Source organism: Hemiscyllium ocellatum, chromosome 20 (genome assembly GCF_020745735.1).
Source record: "Hemiscyllium ocellatum isolate sHemOce1 chromosome 20, sHemOce1.pat.X.cur, whole genome shotgun sequence".
Classification (NCBI taxonomy): domain Eukaryota; kingdom Metazoa; phylum Chordata; class Chondrichthyes; order Orectolobiformes; family Hemiscylliidae; genus Hemiscyllium; species Hemiscyllium ocellatum.
This window is the reverse complement of record NC_083420.1, coordinates 76,079,317-76,087,002: the sequence shown is the minus strand read 5'-3', so window position 1 is coordinate 76,087,002 and position 7,686 is coordinate 76,079,317.

The window sequence follows — 7,686 nt, the reverse complement described above, 5'->3', positions numbered from 1 at the left end:
AAGTGGCAGCTGAATTTGGTGATCAGGTCTCAGTTACTATCGAATTGGATGAAATCTTGTTAGTGGTTCATTTACTTACATTTCTCTACCTCTGAGGTTAGCCCCATTTCTTTATTAAAGAGCCAATGTGTGTGAGATCTCTTTAGTGCTGTCCATAGGATAGCCGTACTCCTGCCACTGTGCAACTGCATATTGATATCTGCCTTTAAAAACAATCTGAATCTATGATCACATACTGGTGTAGGAACTGAGCGGGGCCCAGAACTGAATGAGCAACTCTTCAACTGCTGCAAACCAATGTGGGCAGATTTTCAAACTGTCATTATCACAAGGGTGTTTTTGGTGCCATATTCACTATTCAGAATAACAATTAATTTTCCTGTTCGGGCAGCATTTCTCTCTATTACTTGACATAACAGTGTTCTGTGTGTATGTGCATGTAGTTTGTTTCTATTTATTCCTGTTCCTCAATGGCTTTGAAATAGTTGCTGTATAAGATCAAAGGTAAAGTGATGTCTCCACAAGGACATTGTTGCTGGTTTCCCTCTGAGACCAGTGCAGAACTTTACCAGTTCATTGTCGGCCTGATACATTGTAGTGATGTTTCCCCTCTGCCAGCTGGGGCAGCATGGACATTTGAGTATTGATGAAAATAAAGTGTTTTTTTTATTTAAGTCTTTAGTATTGTACTTATCAGGACACTCTCAAGAATACCAATGGGAAGGGAGAAAGCATTTAATCTGTCTGGGTAATGAGTGCTGATTGGTAAAGGCATGGAGAATGGACCAGGTGATGATTGGCAGTTAACTGCCAATGCTTGTTGTGATTTGACTAAATTGGTGATGGCCATTCTCGGACTCATTTGGCAGGGCAATACCTTGACCACTCAGGCAACCTGCCAATTGCAAACTTAACAAAGTTTAGCTGTTAACTGTCCGTCACCATCTGACCAGTCCATTTCCATTGGGGACATCTCGATCAATCATTGTGCTCTTTCCAAAGCATCAGAACTTGTTCAGTGTAAAATGTTGTTTCCCTTAATATCAAAATCCTTGCAGCTATCCTGATGTATGCAAGACAAAAAAAAAGCATGTCCTATTTTATATCAATATCCAATTTCTAAATTTGCAAACAACCGTTTGAATATGGGAACCTTTTGTTAATGGAGTATCCAACATCCAGTTGATATAATTAAAATGGAATCTAGTTTTCGAATTTGAAATGATTTAACCCCCTGACAAGCCCACTTTGTACATGCAGATCCTTTTTGAATATTGTATCAGTCTGGCTGTTGAAAGACAGCTTTGGAAAGTTGTTTATTTCTGTTAACTTGTATTAAAGGAATTGCTGAAACGGTGGATAATGCATTCTATTGCATTTACAAAACTGAGATATCTTGTGAAATCAGGAGATGTGCACAGTGCAAATAAAAATCCCATTTAATGCTGGCCTGGACAAGACTGGTAAACTTAAACTTGTGCTTATAGAGAAAGGACTGAGATCTTAACTGGCTCATTATCATCGAATGTATTGAGTTTAAACTTATGTCTATCTCTAAATTCTTCAAGGCCTTGATCCACGCTGTCTCTTGTACCCCTTATATACACACTCTGTTCTTTGGTTCTCTGATTGCTTTATATCTTTTTGTCCATGAGTATGGTCAAGCCCCCTTAATTAGCTGTACCTTACTGATAAACTTCCTTACATGCCCTCTGGTACTCATTCTCACTTGAATGCTGAATATAGGGTTAAAGGCAGGATTCTTGGCGGTGTGGAGGAACAGAGGGATCTGGGTGTGCAAGTTCATGGATCCCTCAAAGTTGCCACCCAAGTGGATAGGGTTGTTAAGAAAGCATATGGTGTTTAGGCTTTCATTTACAGTGGAATCGAGTTTGAGAGCAGCGAGGTTTTGCTACAGCTCTACAAGTCCCTGGTGAGACCACACCTGGAATATTGTGTCCAGTTCTGGTCGCCCTGCTATAAGAAATAGATAGAGGCTTTGGAGAGGGTGCAAAGAAGGTTTGCCAGGATGCTGCCTGAACTGGAGGGCTTGCCTTATGAAGAAAGGTTGAATAAGCTCAGACTTTTCTCTCTGGAGAAGGAAGAAGAGAGGAGACCTGATTGAGGTATACAACATAATGAGAGGAATAGATAAAGTCAATAGCTAGAGACTGTTCCCCAGGGCAGGATTGACTGGTACGAGGGGGTCATAATTTTAAGATATTAGGAGAAAGGTATAGAGGAGATATTAGAGTAGGTTCTTTACACAGAGTGTTGTGAATGCATGGAATACATTGCCAGCGGTGGTGGTGGAAGCAGAGTCATTAGGGACATTTAAGTGACTGCTGGACATGCACATGTTTAGCAGTGAGTTGAGGGGTGTGTAGGTTGTTATATTTTACATTAGGATTAGACCTCGGCACACTGTTGTGGGCCAAAGGGCCTGTTCTGTGTTGTATTTTTCTATGTTCTATGTTAAAGCATCTCATAAACGTGAGTATTAATATCCACTTTGGCAGATTTAATTGATTTTCATTGGAATGTATCTGCCAAACCTTTAGCAAAACTGAATCAGCAAACAGCTTCAAACTGTGCACACGTCCAACTCAAAACATTGCTGCTCCTCATTAACTTTTTCAAATGCACTGCTCCATTCCAAATAGCGGACCACCCGTTCCCATTCATAGAAATGTGTTTCTGACGGATGGAAGTGGTTGTTTCTGTACTTCTGCCATTTTTATTGAACTCATCTCAAGTTACACTTTAGAATTTGACGGTCAGGCCAAGACTGTTTGTGTTAAGCTTTAACAATTTTGACCAGGTGGCCAGCTCTTCATGTTCTTGAATATTGGAATGGGACTGGGTTCTATCAGCCCTCTAGGGACAGGCTGCAAGGTCATTAGGTGGATAATAGGGTGGAAGATGAGAAGGGAAGGAAGGAGATTCCACCTCCGTAGTATGTTATTGATCCCAAATTCGGGAAAGGATGACCACTCAGGTGGTCAATGTAGAGTGTGTTCCAGCCAATGCTGGCAGTTTATTAGCAGTAAGGTCCTCCATTGTGTGGCAGACCTCCCCCTGCATCCTAGTGACACACCTGGAGGATGTCCCTCCTAATGAAGTACCTTGTGGCTCACAACAGGGTATCCCATCTGCACACTGGAACAGTCTCCTGTCCATGGTGGTGATCATTACGGGAACTGGAAATCAGAGTAAGTGAGTGAAAGAAGCCGTGAGGGCTAGAGTGTTCACAACATTCCCAGGACCAGGTTGGCAGCTCCTACTGAGGCCATTAATAAGTCATTAAGATCCCCCAATTGGTGCAAGGACGATGGGTTACTCCTACTCCTAGTAAGAGGACTGTGATTACTGCTGTTTCAGTGCTATCAAGCAAATCGTGAAGTGTGGCCATGTGATAAAATCATTTACATTCAGTGCTGAATACTTGAGACTTTTTGTGAGAAACTTTATAATTCTTCTAAATGTTCTTAATGCACTTTTTGTTTCATGCAATGGTGATTTTCTACATAGGATTACAAAGGAAAAACAGACCATTTGGCACAATCAGTTCATGCCAGTGCTTATGTTCTACTCAAGGTGTTTCACATCTTTCCTCATCTAAATCGCCCGTTGTAATTCTCTATTCCCATCCCTTCCTAGTGCTCGCCTAGTTTCCTTGAAATACATCTAAACTATTGATTTCAACTATTCCGTCTGGTCACATATTCCCCATTCTCATCATTCTTTCAGTGAAGAGGTTTCTTCTGAATTCCCTTTTGGACTTCTTGAGGTACCGTCTTATATTGACAGCCTCGAGTTATATTCTATCCCACAGTGAAATGTTTTCTTTGTACCTTCTCTTTTCAAAACTTTTCTTAATTTTCGAACTGTCAGCCTTCTTTTCAAGACAGAAGTGATCAGCACAACAATTCTTCCTGGATATACACAGCCAGAAACTTGTGGAGCTTTCTCATATATCATCTCTTTACTCTCTCTCATACATTCTATAATATGTCAACTCGAACTGCAAACAATACTCTTAATTAAAGTCAACCAAATTTTTATAGTGACCCTACTTTCAAATCTATCCCTTTAGAGATAAAACTTAGTACTTTGTTTGCATTTTTATGGCCATTGGAACCTGTGGTGAAATTGTTAGTGACTGATGTAATTGTCTGAAATCCCTTTGTTTGTCTCCCTCATTTAGACGTGCATCTTTGAATAAGTGACCTGTACATTATTCCAAGGCCCCAAGGGATCCTTCCATATCCGCCACAAATTCACCTGCACCTCCACACACATCATCTATTGCATCCGCTGCACCCTATGTGGCCTCCTCTATATTGGGGAGACGGGCCACCTACTTGCGGAACATTTCAGAGAACACCTCTGAGACACCGGACCAACCAACCCAACCACCCCGTGGCTCAACACTTTAACTCCCCCTCCCACTCCACCAAGGACATGCAGGTCCATCGCCAGACCATAACAACACGACGGTTGGAGGAAGAGCACCTCATTTTCCACCTGGGAACCCTCCAACCACAAGGGATGAACTCGGATTTCTCCAGTTTCCTCGTTTTCCCTCCTCCCACTTTGTCTCAGTCGAATCGCTCGAACTCAGCACCCCCTTCCTAAACTGCAATCTTCTTCCTAACCTCTCCGCCCCGACCCCACTCCGGCCTATCACCCTCACCTTGACATCCTTCCACCTATCACATCTCCATCACCCCTCCCCCAAGTCCCTCCTTCCTACCTTTTATCTTAGCCTGCTGGACACACTTTCCTCATTCCTGATGAAGGGCTTATGCCCGAAACGTCGAATTTCCTGTTCCTTGGTTCCTGCCTGACCTGCTGCGCTTTTCCAGCAACACATTTTCAGCTCTGATACTCCAGCATCTGCAGACCTCACTTTCGCCTTGCACATTATTCCTACCAAGATGTAATACCTTACCTTTATCTGTGTGGATCTTCATTTGCTAATTATTTGAACATACCGTAAATTAATTAATGATCTCTTGCAACTTCTTGTAGTCCTCAGAATTGGCTACATTTCAACATTCCTTTCCAATTTCATGTCATTGTATTTCTAATTTTTTTGTTGTAATTAGATGCAATATTTAATTTGCAGTTTTACTTTATTTTGTTTTGAATTTTTAGAGAGGTGCAGTAATCCACACATTAACTACAACAACTAAATGTAGAATGACAGATAGATGAAAATTATTACAAACACAGGACTAATTAATAGACTCTATTAACTTCACGGTCAAAACAGGGAATTATTTTTTACACGAATGATATGGTGCACCATCTGTAGTACAATAACTTTTTGTCCATTTTTTTTGTTGTAGTTTATTTTCCAGGTCTTTCCATACACACCATAAATTGAAAAGGCACCCATCCTACATTTTAAACTAAATGATAATTTAAAAAATCAACATTTATATTAAATGCAACATGATTTATGAAGCCAATCCTCTAGGCTTATACATATTCACAGCCATGTAGAGTTATATAGGGAGAGGCTGAATAGGCTGGGGTTGATTTCTCTGGACCGTTGGAAGCTGAAGGGTGACTTTATAAAGGCTTATAAAATCATCAGAGGCATGGATACAGTGAATAGGCAAGGTTTTTTCCCTGAGATGGGTGGAGTCTCATCTAACCTCTCCGCTCCTAGGTTTAGAGTGAGAGGGGGAAAAGTTGAAAGTACCTAAGGAGTAACTTTTTCATGCAGAGGGTGGTGTGTATGGAATGAACTGCCAGAGGAAGTGGTGGAGGCTGGTGCAATTTCAACATTTAAAAGGCATCTGAGTGTGTATAAGAATAGGAAGGGTTGAGAGGGATATGGGCCAAGTACTGGCAAATGGGACTAGATTAGTTTAGGATATCTGGTCAGCATGGGCAAGTGAGACTGAAAGATCTGTTTCCAAGTTGTACATCTCTATGACTCTGTGATCTACCCCTTTGCTCTTAATGTACTAGTCGAATCTCTTTGGATTATCTTTAACATTATCTGCCAAGGCTATCTCATTTTCCTTTCTTGCCCTCCTCATTTCCCTCTTTAGAATGTCCCTGCCCCTCTTTTACTCTTCGAGATTCACTGAATCTTACTTATCTATATCTAATATATGATTCATTCTTAATCTGAACCAGAGCCTCAATATCTTTATTCCTCCAGTGTTCCCTCCTCTTACCAGCCTTATCTTCACACTAACAGGAACATCATACCTCCGAACTCTCGTTATCTCACTTCTGAAAGCTTCACTCTTGCCGGCCGTCCCTTGAGCTGCAAACAGTCTACTCCAATCAACTCTTGAAAGTTTTTGTCTCATACTATCAAAATTTGCCCTCGTTCAATTAAGAACTTTAACTTATATATAATGCCAATCCTTTCCATAGATATTTTAAACTAATCAAAATATGACCCGGGCCCCAAAAAGCTCCCCTACTAACCATTCAGTCACTTGTCCTGCCTTATATCACAAGAGTAGGTCAGGTTTGCTCCTTCTGTGAGAGTTACATCTGCATATTAATGAAGAAAATTGACTTTAGCACTTACCAAATTCCTCACCATCCAAGCTCTTAAGACCATGACTGTCCCACTTTATGTTTGGAAGGTTAAAATTTGCGATTATTGCAATCCTATTATTCTTACATATAAATAAGATCTCTCCACATATTCATTACTCAATTTCACTCTGACTACTGGGGGGACTATTACAATTGCATCAAAGTAACCATGCCCTTCCTATTTATGAGTTCCATCCACATAGCTTCACTGGACCATCCCTCAGAAATACCTTGTGTTAGAACAGCAGTAATGTATCACCACAAGAAAAAATGACTCCAATCTCCTTCTAGCTCTTCCTACTTCTGCCGTATCTTTGATGGTGGGAGGGGCTTTGAACATAAATTATTCAATTTACTGGTGATGGTTAGTAGCAGAAAATAAAGAGACTGTGGGGGGCTTGGGTGATGGGAAATAAAAGGTTACATTGTGTGGAAAAAAAATTCTGGATCTAAACAAGAATTTAAAAAAACGAACTCCACTCTGTCTGCCCAGCTCTTGCATACACCGCTGTACCCCCAGAGTACTTTCCTTTTATTTTGATGAGTTCAAGTTAATCTCACCCGCTGTTTTGTACTTGCCAACCATTTGTTAACGGGTGTTTGCTGTTTCAGAATGTAGGCTGACTTACTGTGTACGTTCTCCGAGTTCAGTGTTTGGAGTCCTTGTTGTACCAACCTGTGCTTTGGTCCATCATGCAAAATTACAGAAAAATATTAACAGCAATTTAAGGTAAAATGTTAGGATATTGGAAGAACAGCTAAGAGCATCAAGTTTGACAGAGGGATTGAGGGAATGGACATGGAAAGCAGCAGGGTTTCCAGAACTTCTGATCTTTGTCTTCTCTGATCGAAATCAACCTGTGATTTATCATTTTTGAGGATTGTTATTCATTAATATCGGTGTGTCAGATAGATCTCCATCTCAGGGAGGGGTGACGTGCTTCTTTGTTTTGTGATGAACTCAGGGGAACATACAATAGTAAGGGGGTAAACCCAAAGGGGGTGAAGGAGCAGAGGATCCTCCATGTGTATGTGCACAAATCAGGGAATGTACCATGACACGTGGACAGAAGAGCAACTAAACCCTACTTCATCAATAACACCGTAGAGAAC